Consider the following 22,990-nt stretch of genomic DNA (forward strand, 5'->3'; position numbering starts at 1 on the left):
CTGAGCAGCCAATTATTTTGAGCACTTCTTTATATGTTTCCCCCTCTCCAATCAACTTCTTGACCAAAGTTCTTTCTCCTCTGGTACAATGTCTGGAAGTCCCATTTTAACCCCTTTACAACCAAAGGTGGTTTGCGCGTTAATGACCGGGCCAATTTTTACAATTCTGACCACTGTCACTTTATGAGGTAATTACTCTGGAACGCTTCAACGGATCCCCCTGATTCTGAGACTGTTTTTTCGTGACATATTGTACTTCATGACAGTGGTAAAATTTCTTCGATATCACTTGCGTTTATTTGTGAAAAAAACAGAAATTTGGCGAAAATTTTGTAATTTTCAAAATTTAAATTTTTATGCCCTTAAATCAGAGAGATATGTCACACAAAAGAGTTAATAAATAACATTTCCCACATGTCTACTTTACATCAGCACAATTTTGGAACCAAATTTGTTTTTATTTTTTTTTTTTTTATTAGGGAGCTATAAGGGTTAAAAGTTGACCAGTGATTTCTCATTTTTCCAACAAAATTTACAAAACCATTTTTTTTTTTTATTATTTTTTTTAGGGACCACATCACATTTAAAGTCACTTTGAGGGGTCTTTATGACAGAGAATACCCCAAAGTGACACCATTCTAAAAACTGCACCCCTCAAGGTGCTCAAAACCACATTCAAGAACTTTATTAACCCTTCAGCTGCTTCACAGGAATTTTTGGAATGTGGAAGAAAAAAATTAACATTTAACTTTTTTCACAAAAATGTTACTTTAGACCCAATTTTTTTTTTTATTTTCGCAGGGGTAACAGGAAAAAATTGACCCCAAAATTTGTTGTGCAATTTCCCCTGGGCACGCAGATACCCCATATGTGGGGAAAAACCACTGCTTGGGCACACGGCAGGGTTCGGAAGGGAAGGAGCGCCATTTGACTTTTTGATTGTAAAATTTGCTTGAATAATTAGCGGGCGTCATGTTGCGTTTGGAGAGCCCCTGATATGCCTAAACAGTGGAAACCCCCCACAAGTGACACCATTTTGGAAACTAGACCCCTCAGGGATCTTATCTAGATGTGTGGTGAGCACCTTGAACCCCCAAGTCCTTTACAGAAGTTTATGACATGGAGCCGTGAAAATAAAAAAATCAAACTTTTTCCACAAAAATGATGTTTTAGCCACAATTTTTTTTATTTTCACAAGGGTAAGAAGAGAAAATGGACCCCAAAAACTGTTGTGCAATTTCTCTTGAGTACGCCAATACCCCATATGTGGGGAAAATACAGTGTTTGGGCGCACGGCAGAGTTCACAAGGGAAGGAGCACTGTGTGACTTTTTGAACGTAAAATTGACTGGAATCGAGAGCGGACGCCATGTCGCGTTTGAAGAGCCCCTGATGTGCCTAAATAGTGGAAACCCCCCACAAGTGACCTCATTTTGGAAACTAGACCCCTCAAGGATTTTATCAAAGGGGTATAGTGAACATTTTGAACCCAGAGGTACGACACAGAATTTGATAACATTAGGTCATCATATTGAATAAGTTGTCATTAGTCTTGAGCGCAAGTGCTTGCTACTTGAGTTAGAGCTCTGGCCCAAGCAGAGACCAAGTGGATCATTATGCTGGACACCGTGTCACCAAAAGGTTTAAACGAATCTTTATCATTTTCTTCTTTCCTGTGATTATATCTCAGTTTACTGCCTACCATTGTGGGCTTCCATATCCCCACCCTCTTTCCCCCTCAGTCTTTCTCCATAATTTCTTATTGCGTTGGCGTCTCTTGTTTTTAACGTATACTTTGGGATTTTTTGTTTCCTTTTGGTTTTATTATTATTCTCTGTATCTTTCTTAGTTTTTATCATATGTGTCGAGGACCGGATCCCTGCTATATTGCCTGTATGTGCCCTTAACCAGCCTGGATAGAACAAGAATTTCTTTGCATAACGGGGGACTGACTATCTGCGGAGTCAAATACGAATATAACACTGGACAAGATCTGATAACAGCATATGTTGTCATAATGTTCTCCTTTTATATGTATTTCATATGTGTTTTCCTTTCATATGTATCTACTCATAATATGCTTTGTAGAGTTGTTCTCTACTTACTGGGGACGCTGGCACACTGTGATGCGGTGCGCATGCGCTACTGCTTCTGCTACTGGTGCGCGCCCGGCTGCCTCTGCGGGGCTGGTGATCAGTCGGGCGCTCAGGCACTAATTGTGCCGCGCACCCGCGCGTGCGCACTGGCTCCTGACGGCCTGGGCGCGCGGCCGGGGCGGGTGCGGCGGGGCATGCTCCGTATATCAGCATCAGGCCACACCTAGATACACCCCATGTGATCGGTCACGTGAGGCCACACGTGACCAACACTATGGGGTTTAAGAGACCCGTTCCTCTATTTCTCCTTATTCCCCTTGAGGAAGCGGCCCTTGGTGGCCGCGAAACGCACGTCGGGGCACGCCAACACAATCTCACAACCGCTGATGCCTATTTGTTTGCTTATCTGGTAAGAGCAATAATGATTTGCTATATTTGTAATAGATAGCTCTCCCCTGCCATGCACCAACACTGTATGGCATATGGATAATACATTACTCCTAGCTTGAAATTATTTATTCTACTTTTTACTAGTAACTTGTCTCACTGACCTAAAAATCTGCCATATAGTGTAGGCTTGGCTATACTCTGTTCTACTCACTTTTTGTGGAATACATGAGTTCTATCTAACGTTAAGATTTTTGACATCAGTGGTTTTTGCTGCTATCTCTATGCACCTTACCTCCATCCTTGTCTGTACTATTTTATATTTATTAAATGATGTAATAAAATTCATGTTGTATGCCGATAAAACTCTCCTTTCTCATTGAGTATGTATATTATGAATCGGCACTCTTTGGGGCTTGTGGGAAGTACCTTCTCCCACAAACACCAATATAGCTATAGAAGGGTTGCATTATTAGTATTACTGAGTTTGCATCAGGTATGCACCATGTATCACGGGTGCTCGAGTCCCCGCCCGCATGTTTCACAGTTATTAGACACCAAAAAAAAAACATGCGGGGATCGCTCGTGCATGGCAGGCAATCCCCGCGAGATTTTTTTGGTCGCGAAGCATATGGGGCGGAGACTCGAGCACCCGTGATACTCAATGCATACCCGAGCACCCGATGCAAACTCAAGTGGCGAGCACTTATGGCAACTAGTGTTGAGCGCATCATTTTTATTTTTTTTTTTAACTTTTGAAAAAAAATCCCAACCCTAACCCTACCCTAACCCCACCCCAATACTAACCCAACCCCACCCCAACCTCAACCCTAGCTCAATCCCAACCCTAGCTCAATCCCAACCCTAACCCTAGCCCAACCCTAACCCTAGCCCAACCCTAACCCTAGCCCAACCCTAACCCTAGCCCAACCCTAACCCTAGCCCAACCCTAACCCTAGCCCAACCCTAACCCTAACCCTAGCCCAACCCTAATCCTAGCCCAACCCTAACCCAACCCTAATCCTAGCCCAACCCAACCCTAACCCTAGCCTAACCCCAACCCTAACCCCAACCGAGAGTTTATTTTTTTATGCCGTTCCTCGTGCGGTATAAGTGATTAGACATCTTCACTCTTCGGGTCGGTGTGATTACAGCAATACCAGAATCATATCGGGTTTTTATGATTGACAGCTGTCACACACTAAAAGACGCATTGTTTTGTAAAATCTAGTTTTTGCATCGCCATATTTTGAGAGCTATAATTTTTCCATATTTTGGCCGACAGAGTCATGTGACTGCTTTTTTTTTTGCGGGATGAGTTGACATTTTTATTGGTGCCATTTTCAGGCACGTGACATTTTTTGATCGCTTTCTATTCCGATTTTTGGGAGGTAGAAAAAACAAAAACCAACAATTCAGGAATTGTTTTTTTGTTGTTTTTTATTCATTCTGTTCCGCGTGTGGCAAAATTGATAAGATAGCTTTATTCTTCGGGTCAGTACGTTTACAGCGGTACCACATTTATATAGTTTTTCTATGTTTTGGCGCTTTTACATAATAAAAGCAATTTTATAGAAAAAAAATTTTTTGCATCGCTTTATTCTGAGAGCTATAACTTTTTGATTTTTCGGCTAATGGAGTTGTATAGCGGCTTGTTTTTTGCAGGACAAGATGACGTTTTCAGCGGTACCATTTTTATTTATATTCGTCTTTTTGATCGCGTGTTATTCCATTTTTTGTTTGGCGGTATGAGGATAAAGCATTGTTTTTTGCTTTGTTTTTTATTTTTTACCATGGTCACTGAAGGGGTTAACTATTGGGACAATTTTATAGGTCAGGTCATTCTGGACGCGGCGATACCAAATATGTGTACTTTTATTGTTTTGGTTTTTTTTCATAATAATATTTATTGATGGGTACATTATATTTTTATTTTTGGTGGATTAATTTTTTTAGTTATTGTTTTTTTATATTTTTACAATTAGTTTTGTTTGTTTTTTTTCACTTTCTGACATTTTTTTTTACTTTTATACTTTGTCCCACTATGGGACTTTCACTTTTTTTATTCTGATCGCCAGCATAGCACAGGAATGGAGCACCATCCCTGTGCTATGCAGGCTGTCAGTGCTGCAGCTGCAGAAGATACTTTGGTCATGCACTGCGCATGACCAAAATATTTTCCTGCTGTCTGGTGACCCGGATGTTGTCATGACGACATCCGGGAAGCCGCGGCAGACAGCACTGGAGGCTGGAAGAGGAGGTGAGTATTGTGATAACCTCCCCTTGCCACCGCAAGCTGCGATCGACTTCGATCGCAGCTTTGCGGGGGTTAATGTGCCGGGAGCGGTGCGGGACAGCTCCCTGCACATTGTCACAGCTGACACCCGGTACTATCAGCTGACACCCGGCGGCGATTGCACCTGCACAGCCTGTATGCTGGCGCCATCGCAAATCGGCTCTTAAAGCCCAGGGCGCTTAAAAGTACCAGTACGTCTTGGGCTTTAAAGGGGTTAAAGTACCAATTAGGTTTTACCATAAGAGGAGACCAATTGATCAATATACCTATGTGTTATCTCAGTTCAGTAGCTACAATGTATTAGAATAGGCAGTCACCTTTTTCTGTGTATAGCTCACCATCATAGGACGGAACAGAGTAAGGTAGGGACAGCCGCCGAGGAACGGGGGCGCCAAAATCATTGTCATAGGGTGCCAACCCCCATGCTAGGCAGGAACTGATCAAGCTTTTACTAGGGCGAGTTAAGTGTATTATATACTATCGGTGCCTGATTGGGCTTATCCAAATCCCGTAGGGACGTTGGTTTTTTCTTTATCATTGTCTTTTTTCAGTCGCATTATTGTGACTGTAATAGAGCCTTTCTATCACAAAAGGGATTTTTGAGTTTTTAATATTGCTTAATAAAATTTAGTTTTAGAGGATTTATGTTTACATTCTACTAATGTCCCATTTTACTCATTGAGCAAGGGCTAAAACAAACAGATACATTTGCTGCCCTTCTTTAAATAAGGGAAATAATTGACACCTGTTTCTTTACAAAATGAATGACCTTACTAACTGAACTCCGCAATGCTATTAGACTACCCCCCTTTCATTAAATGAGTCAATTTCACCCAATTACCAGCTTATATATCATGACTGTTGATTCTGTTGGTTGCCCATTCCTTGTCATGATTTTTTTTCCCATGATCTTTTCTGCCAAAAACAGTGATTAAACACATTAATGATGTTAGACTGCTATTATTTTCCACATGACTATATATACATTTGTATGTACAGTTATGTCTACATGTGCCATGTTTCTCACCAAGAAATGCCCGCTCATGACCCAAGAACCTTATGCACGCACATCATATTTAGTTCTCTGTCCTGTGGGACCAGTCATCCAAGGATACATTATCAACTTATGATGGGCCAGAAATTTAAATTCTAACTTGAAACCACAACTAATCAAGCTTGCTGATCTGTGATATATGCAATTGTGTTTAAATGAGTTTTCAGTGGTTTTTTTTAATCTTTATTCCTAAGGTTTTACCTGCATAAAATAGCTAAATTCAACTTTACAAACACCTCTTTATCTATCCCAGGCATTGTGGATGAATGTTATGAGAGCTGTCTCAGATCCAGAGTGATATGTGTCACACTGCAGATCTCATCTCATGGCACTGACAGTTGTTGGGAAGAGGGGGAGGAAAGTAGAGCCAACAGTGCTGTAAAATAAAAGCTGCAGAATGTCACACACTTGTCCATCACTCTGGATTTGTGCCTGCTAGCAGGGCATTATATTCCCTGATGCCTGGAATAGATTCAGAGATGTGTTTGTAAAGGCAAAACAGATCTGCTCATCATTACAGAAGACGATGACCGTGAAGTCTGTGTGACCTGCCTTACCATATCACACAGAGAAAGCTTTTATTATATATATAAAAAAAAAAAAAAAAATGCAGCAAGCAGCCCAGTAAGTGACACATCGCTGGAATCAGGGTCTCTGCCCCTACATCATACTGCTCTAAGATTACATGGCAGAAACCTGGTGACAGATTCCCTTTAGAAGCAAAACCACTCTAAAGTTGAATACAAAATGGTAGAAACTTGACTTGCAATTATATGTTTGCTCCTCTGTTTTTAGGCAGCGGGGAAATGGTGGAATAAGAAATAAAGAGACTGTTTTAGGGTGCTTTCACATTGTTCTTTTATGATGGTGCCATAGAGTATAATGGTGCCAGCAGAGCGAACGCATTCGCCTACCGGAGGCAGACACCCATATCCAGTCTGCTACATCTGGGTGTCAGCCTCCAGTAGGAGTATACGCCCGAAAATGATGCACGACAGAGAGCACGTTCACTCTGCCAGCACCATTATAGTCTACGGCCCCCATCGGCGCATACGACCAAATCCCGTTTTGCAGGGTGGTTCGGATGTAAGCCCCGACGGGGCCCACGAACGTGCAGAAAAGCACAATGTGAAAGCACCCTTAAGGAAACTTTTCTCAAAAAGCAAAAGACAAAGTGTATTTCTATGATGAAGTGAAATGCTGATATAATAGATTTTCTATTTTGAGTACAATGGAAACATTACAGCTTTACGATCAGATCTGTAACCAAACACAGGACAAAGCGTGACTGACCACAGAAGGGTTCCTTTACGAACTTAAAAGAAAATAAGCTAAGCTGACAAAACTGACTGCCCAGGAAATAGCAGTGGCATATCTGCGCCTCTGTGCACGTCCGTACTCAATGGCTTTCTAATATTTATTACCATATGCCATTGTTCTGGACTATGCACCATTAGTCAATGGGATTCTCAGCCATATGCTGCCCTCTGGTGGAGAGATAATGGAACAATCTGAACTATAAAGAGCATGCTGCACAAAATGACGTCATTTTCACCAGAAAAACATCACTTGCTGCACAATTTTTTCCCCCCAGTAAAACTATGAACTGCATTATAGTCAATGGGGTGTGTCAGGAAACATTTGTCTATTGTGTGATGAATCTGTCCTATGCGCGAAACAGTTTTTTTTCACCATCTTTAAAAGAACAGAAGAGCAGAATTGCTAACGCAGATGTGAACATAGCATAAAAATATACAGAATCTCCTATTTAGTTAGCATAAGAAACAAAAACAGGGTCAACAAATCGCTCCTCATGTCCTACTTACCTCTAACAAGTACAAACTGCAAGTCACTTATCAGAACTTCAAGAGAGTCCTTGAAAAAAAAAAAAAAAGTGCATGACTTGTCTACTGGCACATTACCAGCCGCCATGGCATGGCCAAGGCTTTTTAACCTGATCTGAATTTTCCTGCATTGAAAACTTTTTTTTCTTTTTTCACGTAGAATGTGGAAATATCAAATCTCACATGGATTTCACTGCAGATTTTGTTGTGAATATTTTAAGCACGTTCCCTTAATGTAGCCCTGATCCAGATAAAGGGATGCTCCAATAAGGCTAAATTGCACCATATTTTGGGACTTTTTAAAAAGTCGCAATTTCACTCCAGTCCCTTCTGGAGTATTTTCAAATCTGCCAAAAAGTTGTCGCAATTTTTGCCAATAAAAGTCATAAAAGCAATTACAGACAGAAAAAAGGCCCATATGTGACTTTGTGCCAAATTCATGAATTGTGTGCACCATTTTGATCAATTTGGTGCCAAAACAGCAACTAATGACACAAGACAAAAAGGAAAGTGTCTAAAAAAAACAACAACGTAAATGATGACTGTGTGCTATGCTGCTGATGCATTTTCCCAAAAGTGTTTTATTTTTCTCTACACACGTGGTTATTTTTTTACTCCTATAGCATAGTATTGGAGGGAAAAAAAGCAAACAAAAAAATAATCTCAACTTGAGCATGCTAACCATCTTCAAAACTGCCACAGAAAAGCCACTTTGTACTCAGTGTTATATTACCCTAATGACAGTTCTTGCCACCTATTTAAACAGGTAATACACTCCACAGCACTGCAGGTTAAGGGTATGCATAAGTTAAGGGGGTTGTCCGCCTTAGAGACTGCAGACTTGGGAATGCTCACAGCGCGCGCACTGCGCACTGACAGTTTTCTCTGCGCGTGTGACTGCAAGTATGTGCTTTGTATACATACAATCACATGCCTACTAGATGGGCTCGGTCTCGCTCAATGCAAGTGTATTGAGCGAGGCCAGGAACAGTCTAGTCGGAATATGGTCGAAAGTATGCAAATCACTTACTTGTTGTCACATGACCGCCTGCTCACGGCGCCTAAGAAAACTCAAAGCACACAGTGTGCGCAATGTGAGCATTCACAAGTCTGCAGTCATATTGAGTGACTTCAGACTTGTAGCCTAAGACCGGACAACCACTTTAAGTATTCGCTGCAGACATTTCTACATCAAAACATGTCTCTTGGCAGGAAAAAAAAAAACAACAAACGCTTGTTTTTCTCACTTTCTTTAACCGTTTTTTTCCCCATTCACTGGGAAATGGGTGAAAAGCACTGCAGGAACTGACATGCTGCAGGCTTAGAAACTGCTTCAAATCTTCAAGGAAAAAATAAGCATCATGCGCATAACATTTCAGAAATCTCGTTCACTTTGTTGACTCCGTAAAATGCTACACGTGAACATACCCTTACTGTGCTGAAAGGAAATGAACCTCCCTGCTTAACCAAGATTCACTATTGGATTTATGCCTATTTTTTTTTTTTGCCTTGCCCTTTCCTTTTTTAACCCCTTACCGCCAAAGCCAGTTTTCATCTCCTTGACAGCTCCATTTTTCAAAGCGGTCACATTATTTGAAATGCTCCTTTCAATCCCAGTGATTGAGATTGTTTGCAATTTTCAAAACTTGAATTGTTATGGCCTTATAAATCACAACACACCAAATAGTAACACTGACCCTATCTTCTGTTTACATCAGCATCACTTTTAAAAGGCCCTTTTATTCTTTATGTTAAAATGTTAGAGGGGTTAAAATTTTAGCAGCAATTCTTTTTTTTTTTTTTTTTAAACAGACCTTTTCAGCTTCAATTTTGTAGTGACTTCGGATGGGCCTTTTTTGTTGGGAAACTCCCAAATATGATACTATTTTAAATCTGTAACCCAAGTATTCAAAACCGCACTCAGGAAGTCAGATAACCCATCAGTTGCTTAACTGGAATTGATGAAAGTGGAATGGGGAAAAAAAATGAAAAATTACATTCTTTCAACTAAGGTCTAAGGGGTAACGTTTCTCCTTGTGGAGAGTGACACACCGGCTCTGGTATGCCAAGGAAAGGAGGCGAATTACCATGCAATGCTCCTGCGGGAAATGTAATCTGCAAACTGCCTCTTCAGAGAAAAAGAGGACTTGTACTCTATAGCGCCACCTGTTGGAAGCAGCAATCCTACAAGTCACAATCAACCCTTTAACGCAGGGGTGGGCAATTAATTTTCCCAAGGGGCCACATGAGAAACTGGCACTGCTTTTGAGGGCCGAACCAGTCGGCTGAACTTAAAGGGGTGGTCTGAAACCAAAGGTGAATTTCATACTAAACATTTATCTAAATAATGTAATTTTCTAATCTCCTTTTTTTATATACTTCAATTGAAAATTCCCTAATATACCCTCTCCAGTCTGACTTCCAGTCTTTTTTTTTTAACCTCCAATGGCATTTTGTTTGGAATACTTACACAGGACGTCATAAGGTGGTAGAAGCTGTGGTCACTTCCGCAGCTTCTGCCCCCTCCATGAAATGAAGTGGCATCAATTATGTCTGTTTCAGAGGTTGGGCTAGTCCCTGCTCTACTGATAATGCATCGGTTATAAATTATGACCTATGGACAGTATGAGCTCCCGGCACTATATTCCTTTGAATGAACAGTGACAGTGCACTCCCTTGCTGGCTCTAAAGAGAAGTGATGAGCCAGCAAGAGCGTGCACTGTCAGTGGAAATTGTACGGACACCACGCAGCAAGCAGGGACTAACCCAGACTCCGAAACAGAGGTCACTGATGGTGCTTCGTTTAAATGTGAGGAAAGCAGCGTCAGTGATCGCATCCTTTTCCCCTTGATGACGTCCCATGTGAGTATCCCAAAATGCACTGGAATTCTCAACGAAACATCATTGGATGAGAAAAAACAAACAAGAAGTTAGAGTAGAGAGGAAACGGTAGGGAATTTTTAATTGAACTGTACTAGATAAGTGATTGGATTGAATTAAATAGACATTTAGTATGAAATTTACCTTCTGTTTTAGGCCGCCCCTTTAATTCTGCTCAATATTAATTTTATCGCTTTATAAAAAGAAGGTGATTATATGATTACGTTTACACGAGCGATGTCATGATTGTCATCCAGAAAGGCAGACTATTTTTATCATCTGTATTGTGATCCATTTTTATATATCAGAAGTGAATAAAATGTACAAAAACAAATACAGTTTCGTATGATTGTAATCGAAATGTATCTGTAAAAATCAGATGCCATACAGATGATTAATATGTGATTCAATTTTTTTTTTGCAAACTCTGACTTCAATAAGTGAGTGTTATCCGATACACAGAAGAAACTGGTGCGTGCTGTGATCTTTTTCACACGGATATTTGGTCTGTGTTAGGCCACGGCCCCACTATCAGTATTCAGTCAGTATTTTTTCTCAGGAGTGGGTGATAAATGCAGAACTGGTGACTTGTTTCTATTATACCTTTTCTCTGATTGTTCCTCACCTGGTTTTGGCTCCCACTCCTGAGAAAAAAATTCTGCCAAATACTGACAGTGGGGCCATGGACTTAAACTGTAATCTGAATAGCTCAATTGCAAAGCATTGCTACTAGTCCTGTCCGTGTGAAGTCAGGTTTTTTTTATTTTTTTCACGAAAAGCACTAGGACCGAAAATACAGTTGTGTGAACACACCCTGATAATACTTGCTACAATAAAGTTGATCATAGCAAGCATTGGCAATTGATCAATCAATACATAAATTGGGAGCATGTGGAAAAAAAAAGTTGTTTGCCCACCCCTGTTCCACATGCATAGATCCACATCACATGTGGGGCAGGAGGTAACAGGCAGGTGGGGGGGGGGGATCTTTATTAAAGTCTATGGCTGTGATAAGTCACAGATCACAGCAGGGAGCATTGTGAGGAGCTTAACACTTACCTCACCTGCACAGGACATAGAACACAGCGCAATAACTCAAAAGCTCAGTGTAAAGGGTGAGGTAAGGGTTAACCCTCACTCAAAGGTGGAGAGGCAGCAGAGTATGTGGGGTGCAGTTTGGGGAGCACATAGAATATCCCAGGTGAGGAGGGGCACTTCACTGTTGGAGTCATTTACTAGGAATACAAATGTTCTCTCCGATCAGTCTGAGCTGCCAGGGGAAGACTCCGTAAGCTGCAGATAATTAGCTGCTCTCACTGAGTGTAAACTGCGGTCTGAGAAAGGAGGCAGTGCTGTGCTGTGAACTGATCAGCACAGTAGACACAATGTCAGCTCCTAGCTGTTATTTTACACCATGGGGCTCAACTTAGATGTCACTTGCCCACTATGTGCAGCAGATGGGTGTAGTAGTCCAAGTTTCCCTCTTCTTGAACACTCCTGACCTGAAGACATTACAGTAGCTCTGCTCTGCAAGCAAGGAACTGAGCATCCCCACATCCACCAATGAGAAGATGGCATCCACAGGGGGGCGGAGCTACAATCAGAATGCTGAGTCTGAGTAAGATAATAGCTCAGGCTTTCTCCTGCGTCTGGCTGACTGTGTCAGCGGGCCACACAGAAGCGGTCAAAGGGCCGGATGTGGCCCGCGGGCCGCAGTTTGCCCAGGTCTGCTTTAACGAGTCATGCCAATAGGACTTATCCCAAGTCATATTGCAAGACTTGTTAAAGGGTAGATAGTGACTTGTAGGATTGCTACTTCCAACAGGTGGCGCTATAGAGTACAAGTCCTCTTTTTCTCTGAAGAGGCAGTTTGCAGATTCTTTCAACTAAAAATATTGCTTTAGCCTTAAAATTTTTCATTTTCAGAAGCTGAAATGTGAGAAAAATGCACTGAAAACTTGGCTACAATATTTCTACTGAACGCTATGATACCCCGTATCTGGTTGGAGTCAAACAGTGGGGTGTGAAAATTAAAAATTACTTTTATCTGCACTAAAACGTTGTTCTATCCCCAAATCCTTCCTTTTCACAAGGGAAGCAGAAGAAAATGGACCCCACAATTTGTAAAGCAATTTACCCCAGTTAGGCTGAGTTCACACGATGCGTTTTTCATGCGTTTCCGCGGCGTTTTTGCAGTTGCGTAAACGCCGCGGAAAAGCATGAAAAACGCATGGTAGAAGGGCAGCAATGTTCCCCAATGGAAATCCGCATGTGCTGTGCCCATGATGCGGATTTTTCCGCAGCGTAAACGCTGCGGTCAAAAATCCGCAGCATGTCAATTAATTTTGCGGAAACGCTGCTCTTTTGCCGCCATTGACTTGCATTAGACCGCATGGAATCCGCATCACTGTATATGTTGATGCGCTTTTCATGCGGTCTAATGTGCGGATGGTACCCGGGTGTGGATGAGAGGACTCTCATCCAGACCCAGGTACCAAAAGAATAAAATAAAAAATATATATATTCTCACCTTCTGACGGCCCGCGCTGCGTCCTGCCGGCTTCCCGGGCACTTCGCGTTTGAATGAAGAAGGACCTTCGCTGACATCAGAGTCATGTGACGGGTCACGTGACGCTGACGTCGGAAGGTCCTAAAGTCTTCACTGCCGGCAGCCGGGACCGATGAAGCAGGACACCGGGGGCCATCAGAGGGTAAAGTATAGATTTATTTTTTATTTTTTGACATCACACACTATATAAATCCATGCCGGTTGCATGGATTTATATAGTGTGAAGTTGACAAGCACTTTCCAAGTGATGCTAAAATCGCTTGGGAAGCGCTTGTCAACCCGCATGCGGAAATGAAAGTGAAGACCGCTTCATTTCCGCATGTCCCTGGCAGGAAACCGCATGTACAATCCGCATGCGTTTTTTCCTGCCAGAGAGATGCAGAAACGCTCAGGAAAAAATCCTGAGCATTTCTGCATCGTGTGCACATACCCTAACATAGTTACTGGAGGGGGAGGAGAGCAGAGGGAGCGGTCGAATTCTGCGGTAGGACGGGGAGACATGAGCTTCTTGCACTACCGCTCTCCGTTCTGGAGACCGCAGGTCGCTTTAAGCCTGTGCTCTACATAGCAGCAGGGCGATACAGTGGCAGGAGCACGCACAGGACATCGGAGCTCTGAGTAGGTAACTCTGACGTACCCAGCATTGGGGTATCAGCAGGATAAGGAGCTAGTGCAGGTTGGGAATATGTCCTCAAAAACAATTATTCTCTTTTTGGGGATTGTATTATATAACCTACAATAAAGATCAGGTAGTCTGGTTAGTTCAAATATAGAAATGCTATGTTTTATTGATGCAATAAAATACTATGCATAAAATACAAAAAGGAGAGAAAGAAGAACCCATATAAGGGTTGCAGGACTACAATAGGACACAGAGATATGAAGTAGGAGGTGTCTAATAAGGATATAAAAACATGGCTACTAATAACGACTGCATCGTAGTTGTGAAAGTGAATACTAGACATTAGAAGAGGCAGGATGCTGCAAAAAATACATTGGATAGTCATCCAAATGATAATATCAATATACTTTTTCTGGGCAAAATTAAGGTAAATATCCCCAATAATAGCATATATCTGAACTAAAAGCAAGAATCAATACATATTCAAATGAGCAAAATGCTGCAACAAAATGTATCAGATACACAACAAGGTGGTATGTTTCCCAAAAACTGAATATTAATATATAGGTAGATATCCCCAGTAAACTAGTACATGGGAAAAGAATATACCTTTAGCCATTAAGACTTCAAAGAGAGAATGTAACCCCAGCGCCCGCCTCGACACGCGTTTCGCCGCCACCTGCGGCTTTGTCAGGAGATAAGGTATGTGTCTGTTGGGTTTTTCAGGTAGCAGATATAAAAACCCGACAAACACAAACCTTGTTAACCCCTGACAAAACCGCAGGTGGCGGTGAAATGCACGTCAAGAAGGGGTCTGAGGTTACATTCTCTCTTTGATGTCTTAATGGCTAAAGGTATATTCTTTTCCCATGTACTAGTTTACTGGGGATATCTACCTATATATTAATATTCAGTTTTTTGGAAACATACCACTTTTTTGTGTATTTGATACATTTTGTTGCAGCATTTTGCTCATTTGAGTATGTATTGATTCTTACTTTTTGTTCAGATATATGCTATTATTGGGGATATTTACCTTAATATCAATATACTATTTCTGGGCAAAATCATCACCTGGTTGAATATTCAATGTATTTTTTTTTTTGCAGCATCCTGCCTTTTCTAATGTCTAGTATTCACTTTCACAACTGCGGTGCATTGTCATTATTAGTAGCCATGTTTTGATATCCTTAGGAGAGACATCTCCTACTTCATATCTCAGGGTGATATTGTAGCTTTGGAATCCTTACATAGGTTCTTCTCTCTCTCTTTGTATTTTATGCATAGCATTTTATTGTATCAAACTATAGCTCAAACTATAGCATTTATAAATTTTGAATTACCCAGACTCCCTGATTTTATTGCAGGTTACGTGCGTCTTTGCTGTAATCTCTGCAGACAAGTCCTGGCTGAAAGAAGTTGCCAAGTTGGTCTGGGCCAGGTGAAAAAGACAGGGAAAGTGAAAGATTCTATCAGTAGGAACACAATCTGTAAGTCACTATCTGTAACTGTACTGTGATCTGCTATATGTTCTGCAGGACTGGTATCTACCACTATATGTCACCATACGGAGGTAATATCAGTGTTGGTCTTTGTATAGGAGGAAAATTATTTTCAGTAACAGTGCGGTCATCTGCTGTGGTTTACCTATACCACAATTAGGGTGCAACACCGTGGTTGTAATAAGGGTTATCGATTAGGGGCCCACTCAGATGTATCGCCCCCCCCTTGGAGCTCAACCCCTAGTTACGCCTCTGCGATACCCCATATGTGGTCGGAATCTATAGTTTGGGCACACGTTAGGGCTCAGAGAGGAAGGAACGCCATTTGACTTTTGGTGCAAAATTTTGGTTGGAATACAGGTGCATCTCACTAAATTAGAATATCATCAAAAAGTTAATTTATTTCAGTTCTTCAATACAAAAAGTGAAACTCATATTATATAGAGTCATTACAAACAGAGTGATCTATGTCAAGTGTTTATTTCTGTTAATGTTGATGATTATGGCTTACAGCCAATGAAAACACAAAAGTCATTATCTCATTAAATTAGAATACTTTATAACAACAGCTTGAAAAATGTTTTTAACCCCTTAATAACATCTGACGTACTAATACGCGTCTGTGCCCTGGGACTTAAGAGCCAGACCCGTATTAGTACGTCATGGCGATCGCGCGCGCACACAGGCTGTGCGGGCGCGATCGCCGCCGGGTGTCAGCTGATTGTCACAGCTGACACCCGGTACTATGTGCAGGGAGCGGTCACGCACCGCTCCCAGCACATTAACCCCCGCGATGCTGCGATCGAAGTCGATCGAAGTCGATCGCGGCATTGCGGGGGCAAGGGGAGGTGATCGCCGATACTCACCTCCTCTTCCGGCTTCCAGCGCAGTCTGCAAAGGCTTCCCGGGTGTTGCCATGACGACCCGATGTCGTCATGACAACATCCGGGTCACCAGAGAGCAGGAAGATTGCTTGGACATGCGCAGTGCATCTCCAAGCAATCTTCACACTGTGCACTTCTGACAGCCTTCATGGCATAGGGATGGTGCTCCATTCCTGTGCCATGCAGGCGATCAGAAAAAAAAAAGTGAAAGTCCCAGAGTGGGACAAAGTAATAAAGTGTATAAACTGTGTGAAAGTGGAAAAAAAAAAAAAAAAAAATGTGCAAAAATATATTAAAAAAATAAAAAAAATAATACACCAAAAATAAAAATATAATGTACCCATCAATAAATATTATTATAAAAAAAATAAAAAAAAAACAATAAAAGTACACATATTTGGTATCGCCGCGTCCGGAACAACCTGACCTATAAAACTGTCCCACTAGTTAACCCCTTCAGTGAACACGGTAAAAAAAAAAAAAAAAAAACCAAGCAAAAAACAATGCTTTATCACCATACCGCCAAACAAAAAGTGGAATAACACGCGATCAAAAAGACGCATATAAATAAAAATGATACCGCTGAAAACGTCATCTCGTCCCGCAAAAAACAAGCCGCCATATAGCTCCATCAGCCGAAAAATAAAAAAGTTATAGCTCTCAGAATAAAGCGATACTAAAAAATATTTTTTTCTATAAAATAGCTTTTATTGTGTATAAGCGCCAAAACATAGAAAAATTATACAAATGTGGTACCGCTGTAAACGTACTGACCCGAAGAGTAAAGCTGCCTCATCAATTTTACCACACGCGGAACAGAATAAAAAAAAAAAAAAAAAAACAATTCCTGAATTGTTGGTTTTTGTTTATTCTGCCTCCCAAAAATCGGAATAGAAAGCGATCAAAAAATGTCACGTGCCTGAAAATGGCACCAATAACAACGTCAAGTCATCCCGCAAAAAACGAGCCGTCACATGACTGTCTGCCAAAATTTGGAAAAATTATAGCTCTCAAAATATGGCGATGCAAAAACTAGATTTTACAAAAAATGCGTCTTTTAGTGTGTGACAGCTGTCAGTCATAAAAACCCCATATGATTCTGGCATTGCTGTAATCACACCGACCCGAAGAATAAAGTCGTCTAATCACTTATACCGCACAAGGAACGGCGTCAAAAATAAACTCTTGGGTTAGGATTGGGCTAGGGTTAGGGCTGGGTTTGGGGCTAGGGTTGTGCTGGGGCTAGGGTTGTGCTGGGGCTAGGGTTGTGCTAGGGTTAGGGCTGGGGTTGGGATTTTTTTCAAAAGTAAGAAAAAAAGATGACAATATGGCGACTAGTGTTGAGAGCAAGTGCTCGCTACTTGAGTTTGCATCGGGTGCTCTGGTATGCATTTAGTATCGTGGGTATTTGAGTGACATGCTCGAGTCTCTGCCCCATATGCTTCGCGGCCAAAAAACTTTACGGGGATTGCCTGCCATGCACGAGCGATCCCCGCATGTTTTTTTTTGGGTGTCTAATAACCGTGAAACATGCGGAGCAGGGACTCGAGCATGTCACTCGAGCACACGCTGTACATGGTGCATACCTGAGTACCCGATGCAAACTCAAGTAGCGAGCACTTGCGCTCAAGAATAATGAAAACTTATTCAATATGATGACCTAATGTAAACAAATAATGTGCCGTACCTCTGGGTTCAAAATGTTCACTATACACCTTAATAAAATCTTTGAGGGGTATAGTTTCCAAAATGGGGTCACTTGTGGGGGAGCTCCACTGTTTAGGCACATCACGGGCTCTCCAAACGCGACATGGTGTCCGCTAACAAATTGAATGGAAAATCGGCTCAAATTGTTAGCGGACGCCATGTTGCGTTTGGAGAGCCCCTGTGTGTCCAAACATTGGAGCTCCCCCACAAGTGACCCCATTTTGGAAACTAGACCCCCCAAGGCACCTATCTAGATGCATAGTGAGCACTTAGAACCCCCAGGTGCTTCACAAATTGATTCGTAAAAATGAAAAAGTGAAAATAAAACACTTTTTCATTTTTATGAATCAATTTGTGAAGCACCTGGGGTTCCAAGTGCTCACTATGAATCTAGATAGGTGCCTTGGGGGGTCTAGTTTCCAAAATGGGGTCACTTGTGGGGGAGCTCCTATGTTTGGGCACACAGGGACTCTCTAAATGCAACATGGTATCCGCTAACAAATTGAATGGAAAATCGGCTCAAATTGTTAGCGGACACCACATTGCGTTTGGAGAGCCCCTCTGTGCCCAAACTTTGGAGCTCCCCCACAAGTGACCCCATTTTGGAAACTAGACCCCCCAAGGCACCTTTCTAGATGCATAGTGAGCACTTGGAACCTGCAGGTGCTTCACAAATTGATTCGTAAAAATGAAAAAGTGAAAATAAAACACTTTTTCATTTTTATGAATCAATTTGTGAAGCACCTGGGGTTCCAAGTGCTCACTATGAATCTAGATAGGTGCCTTGGGGGGTCTAGTTTCCAAAATGGGGTCACTTGTGGGGGAGCTCCTATGTTTGGGCACACAGGGACTCTCTAAATGCAACATGGTATCCGCTAACAAATTGAATGGAAAATCGGCTCAAATTGTTAGCGGACACCACATTGCGTTTGGAGAGCCCCTCTGTGCCCAAACTTTGGAGCTCCCCCACAAGTGACCCCATTTTGGAAACTAGACCCCCCAAGGCACCTTTCTAGATGCATAGTGAGCACTTGGAACCCCCAGGTGCTTCACAAATTGATTCGTAATAATGAAAAAGTGAAAAAAAAAACACTTTTTCATTTTTACGAATTAATTTGTGAAGCACCTAGGGGTTCCAAGTGCTCACTATGCATCTAGATAGGTGCCTTGGGGGGTCTAGTTTCCAAAATGGGGTCACTTGTGGAGGAGCTCCAATGTTTGGGCACACAGGGACTCTCCAAATGCAACATGATATCCGCTAACAAATTGTCGGCTCAAATTGTTAGCGGATATCATGTTGCATTTGGAGAGTCCCTGTGTGCCCAAACATTGGAGCTCCTCCACAAGTGACCCCATTTTGGAAACTAGACCCCCCAAGGCACCTATCTAGATGCATAGTGAGCACTTGGAACCCCTAGGTGCTTCACAAATTAATTCGTAAAAATGAAAAAGTGTTTTTTTTTTCACTTTTTCATTATTACGAATCAATTTGTGAAGCACCTGGGGGTTCCAAGTGCTCACTATGCATCTAGAAAGGTGCCTTGGGGGGTCTAGTTTCCAAAATGGGGTCACTTGTGGGGGAGCTCCAAAGTTTGGGCACAGAGGGGCTCTCCAAACGCAATGTGGCGTCCGCTAACAATTTGAGCCGATTTTCCATTCAATTTGTTAGCGGATACCATGTTGCATTTAGAGAGTCCCTGTGTGCCCAAACATTGGAGCTCCCCCACAAGTGACCCCATTTTGGAAACTAGACCCCCCAAGGCACCTATCTAGATGCATAGTGAGCACTTGGAACCCCTAGGTGCTTCACAAATTGATTCGTAAAAATGAAAAAGTGTTTTTTTTTTCACTTTTTCATTATTACGAATCAATTTGTGAAGCACCTGGGGGTTCCAAGTGCTCACTATGCATCTAGAAAGGTGTCTTGGGGGGTCTAGTTTCCAAAATGGGGTCACTTGTGGGGGAGCTCCAAAGTTTGGGCACAGAGAAGCTCTCCAAACGCAATGTGGTGTCCGCTAACAATTTGAGCCGATTTTCCATTCAATTTGTTAGCGGATACCATGTTGCATTTAGAGAGTCCCTGTGTGCCCAAACATTGGAGCTCTCCCACAAGTGACCCCATTTTGGAAACTAGACCCCCCAAGGCACCTATCTAGATGCATAGTGAGCAGTTGGAACCCCCAGGTGCTTCACAAATTGATTCATAAAAATGAAAAAGTGTTTTTTTTTTCACTTTTTCATTGTTACGAATCAATTTGTGAAGCACCTGGGGGTTCCAAGTGCTCACTATGCATCTAGATAGGTGCCTTGGGGGGTCTAGTTTCCAAAATGGGGTCACTTGTGGGGGAGCTCCAATGTTTGGGCACACAGCAGCTCTCCAAACGCAACATGGTGTCGCTAACAATTTGAGCCAATTTTGCGTTAAATTTGTTAGCGGACACCATGTTGCATTTAGAGAGCCGCTGTGTGCCCAAATATTGGAGCTCCCCCACAAGTGACCCCATTTTGGAAACTAGACCACCCAAGGCACCTATCTAGATGCATAGTGAGCACTTGGAACCCTCAGGTGCTTCACAAATTGATTCATACAAATGAAAAAGTGTTTTTTTTTTCACTTTTTCATTGTTACGAATCAATTTGTGAAGCACCTGGGGGTTCCAAGTGCTCACTATGCATCTAGATAGGTGCCTTGGGGGGTCTAGTTTCCAAAATGGGGTCACTTGTGGGGGAGCTCCAATGTTTGGGCACACAGGGACTCTCTAAATGCAACATGGTGTCCTCTAACAAATTTAACGGAAAATCGGCTCAAATTGTTAGCGACACCATGTTGCGTTTGGAGAGCCGCTGTGTGCCCAAACATTGGAGCTCCCCCACAAGTGACCCCATTTTGGAAACTAGACCCCCCAAGGCACCTATCTAGATGCATTGTGAGCACTTGGAACACTCAGGTGCTTCACAAATTGATTCATAAAAATGAAAAAGTGTTTTTTTTTTTCACTTTTTCATTGTTACGAATCAATTTGTGAAGCACCTGGGGGTTCCAAGTGCTCACTATGCATCTAGAAAGGTGCCTTGGGGGGTCTAGTTTCCAAAATGGGGTCACTTGTGGGGGAGCTCCAAAGTTTGGGCACACATGGGCTCTCCAAACACAACATGGCGTCCGCTAATTATTCAAGCAAATTTTACAATCAAAAAGTCAAATAGCGCTCCTTCCCTTCCGAGCCCTGCCGTGCGCCCAAACAGTATTTTTTCCCCAAATATTGGGTATCTGCGTGCCCAGGGGAAATTGCACAACAAATTTTGGGGTCCATTTTTTCTTGTTACCCCTGTGAAAATAAAAAAAATTGGGTCTAAATTAACATTTTTGTGAAAAAAGTTAAATGTTCATTTTTTTCTTCCACATTCAAAAAATTCCTGTGAAGCACCTGAAGGGTTAATAAAGTTCTTGAATGTGGTTTTGAGCACCTTGAGGGGTGCAGTTTTTAGAATGGTGTCACTTTTGGGTATTTTCTGTCATAAAGACCTCTCAAAGTGACTTCAAATGTGATGTGGTCCCTAAAAAAATGGTTTTGTAAATTTTGTTGGAAAAATGAGAAATCGCTGGTCAACTTTTAACCCTTATAGCTCCCTAACAAAAAAAAATTTTGGTTCCAAAATTGTGCTGATGTAAAGTAGACATGTGGGAAATGTTATTTATTAACTCTTTTGTGTGACATATCGCTCTGATTTCAGGGCTTAAAAATTCAAATTTTGAAAATTGCAAAATTTTCGCCAAATTTCCGTTTTTTTCACAAATAAACGCAAGTGATATCGAAGAAATTTTTCCACAATCATGAAGTACAATATGTCACGAAAAAACAATCTCAGAATCAGGGGGATCCGTTGAAGCGTTCGAGAGTAATTACCTCATAAAGTGACAGTGGTCAGAATTGTAAAAATTGGCCCGGTCATTAACGTGCAAACCACCCGCGGGGCTTAAGGGGTTAAAATCCAAAATGTTGGCCTACTGAACTGTATGTTCAGTAAATGCCCTCAATACTTGGTCGGGGTTCCTTTTGCATCAATTACTGCATCAATGCGGCGTGGCATGGAGGTGATCAGCCTGTGGCACTGCTGAGGTGTTATGGAAGCCCAGGTTGCTTTGATAGCAGCCTTCAGCTCGTCTGCATTGTTGGGTTTGGTGTCTCTCATCTTCCTCTTGACAATACCCCATAGATTCTCTGTGGGGTTAAGGTCAGGCGAGTTTTCTGGCCAATCAAGCACAGTGATACTGTTGTTTGTAAACCAGGTATTGGTACTTTTGGCAGTGTGGACAGGTGCCAAGTCCTGCTGGAGAATGAAATTTCCATCTCCAAAAAGCTTGTCGGCAGAGGGAAGCATGAAGTGCTCTAAAATTTCCTGGTAGATGGCTGCGCTGACTTTGGTCTTGATAAAACACAGTGGACCTACACCAGCAGATGACATGGCTCCCCAAACCATCACTGATTGTGGAAACCTCACACTAGACCTCAAGCAGCTTGGATTGTGGCCTCTCCACTCTTCCTCCAGACTCTGGGACCTTGATTTCCAAATGAAAATTGGAACTCTGGGACCTTGTGGAGTGTGTCAATGACTGCCTTCTGGACATCTGTCAAGTCAGCAGTCTTCCCCATGATTATGGAGCTTACTGAAACAAACTAAGGGACTTTTTTAAACGTTTTAGGAGCGCTTAGGAAGCCTTTGGAGGTGTTTTTTGTTAATTATTTTAATTTACTGAGATAATGACTTTTGTGTTTTCATTGGCTGTCAGTCATAATCATCAATATTAACAGAAATAAACACTTGAAATAGATCACTGTTTATAATGACTATATAATATAAGAGTTTCACTTTTTGTATTGAAGAACTGAAATAAATTAACTTTTTGATGATATTCTAATTTAGTGAGATGCACCTGTATCTTGTGGACACCATGTCGCATTTGATGAGCCCCTGAGGTGCGGAAACAGCAAAAACACCCCAACAAGTGACCCAATTTTGGAAACTGCACCCCTCAAAAAAAGATTTATCTAGGAAAAAGAAAATTTATCCGATAAGATATTTTACAGAGTTGCTTATTTTCATGTGTAGTATTGATGTATGGAAAGCAAAATGAAGACAACGGTTACTCT

General features: G+C 41.9%; 2 protein-coding genes across 6 annotated transcripts in view; one reads left to right on the plus strand and one right to left on the minus strand.

The window, feature by feature from the left end:
* Positions 1 to 22,990, minus strand: part of TMEM241 (transmembrane protein 241) — a 190,822-nt gene that overhangs the window by 140,864 nt on the left and 26,968 nt on the right. The window lies entirely within an intron of this gene.
* RIOK3 (RIO kinase 3) overlaps positions 1 to 22,990 on the plus strand; it is a 63,208-nt gene that overhangs the window by 2,438 nt on the left and 37,780 nt on the right. Inside the window, exon 1 of one of the 2 annotated variants that reach the window (XM_073679164.1) lies at positions 15,115 to 15,237. The exons of the other annotated variant lie outside the window; for it this stretch is intronic. The gene's annotated coding sequence lies outside the window, so the exon portion shown is untranslated. Of the gene's footprint in view, positions 1 to 15,114; positions 15,238 to 22,990 lie in introns of those variants that run through there. 2 annotated transcript variants of the gene reach the window in all.

This window comes from Phyllobates terribilis, unplaced genomic scaffold (genome assembly GCF_046119375.1).
Source record: "Phyllobates terribilis strain yellow unplaced genomic scaffold, ASM4611937v1 Scaffold_4__5_contigs__length_816908805, whole genome shotgun sequence".
NCBI lineage: Eukaryota > Metazoa > Chordata > Amphibia > Anura > Dendrobatidae > Phyllobates > Phyllobates terribilis.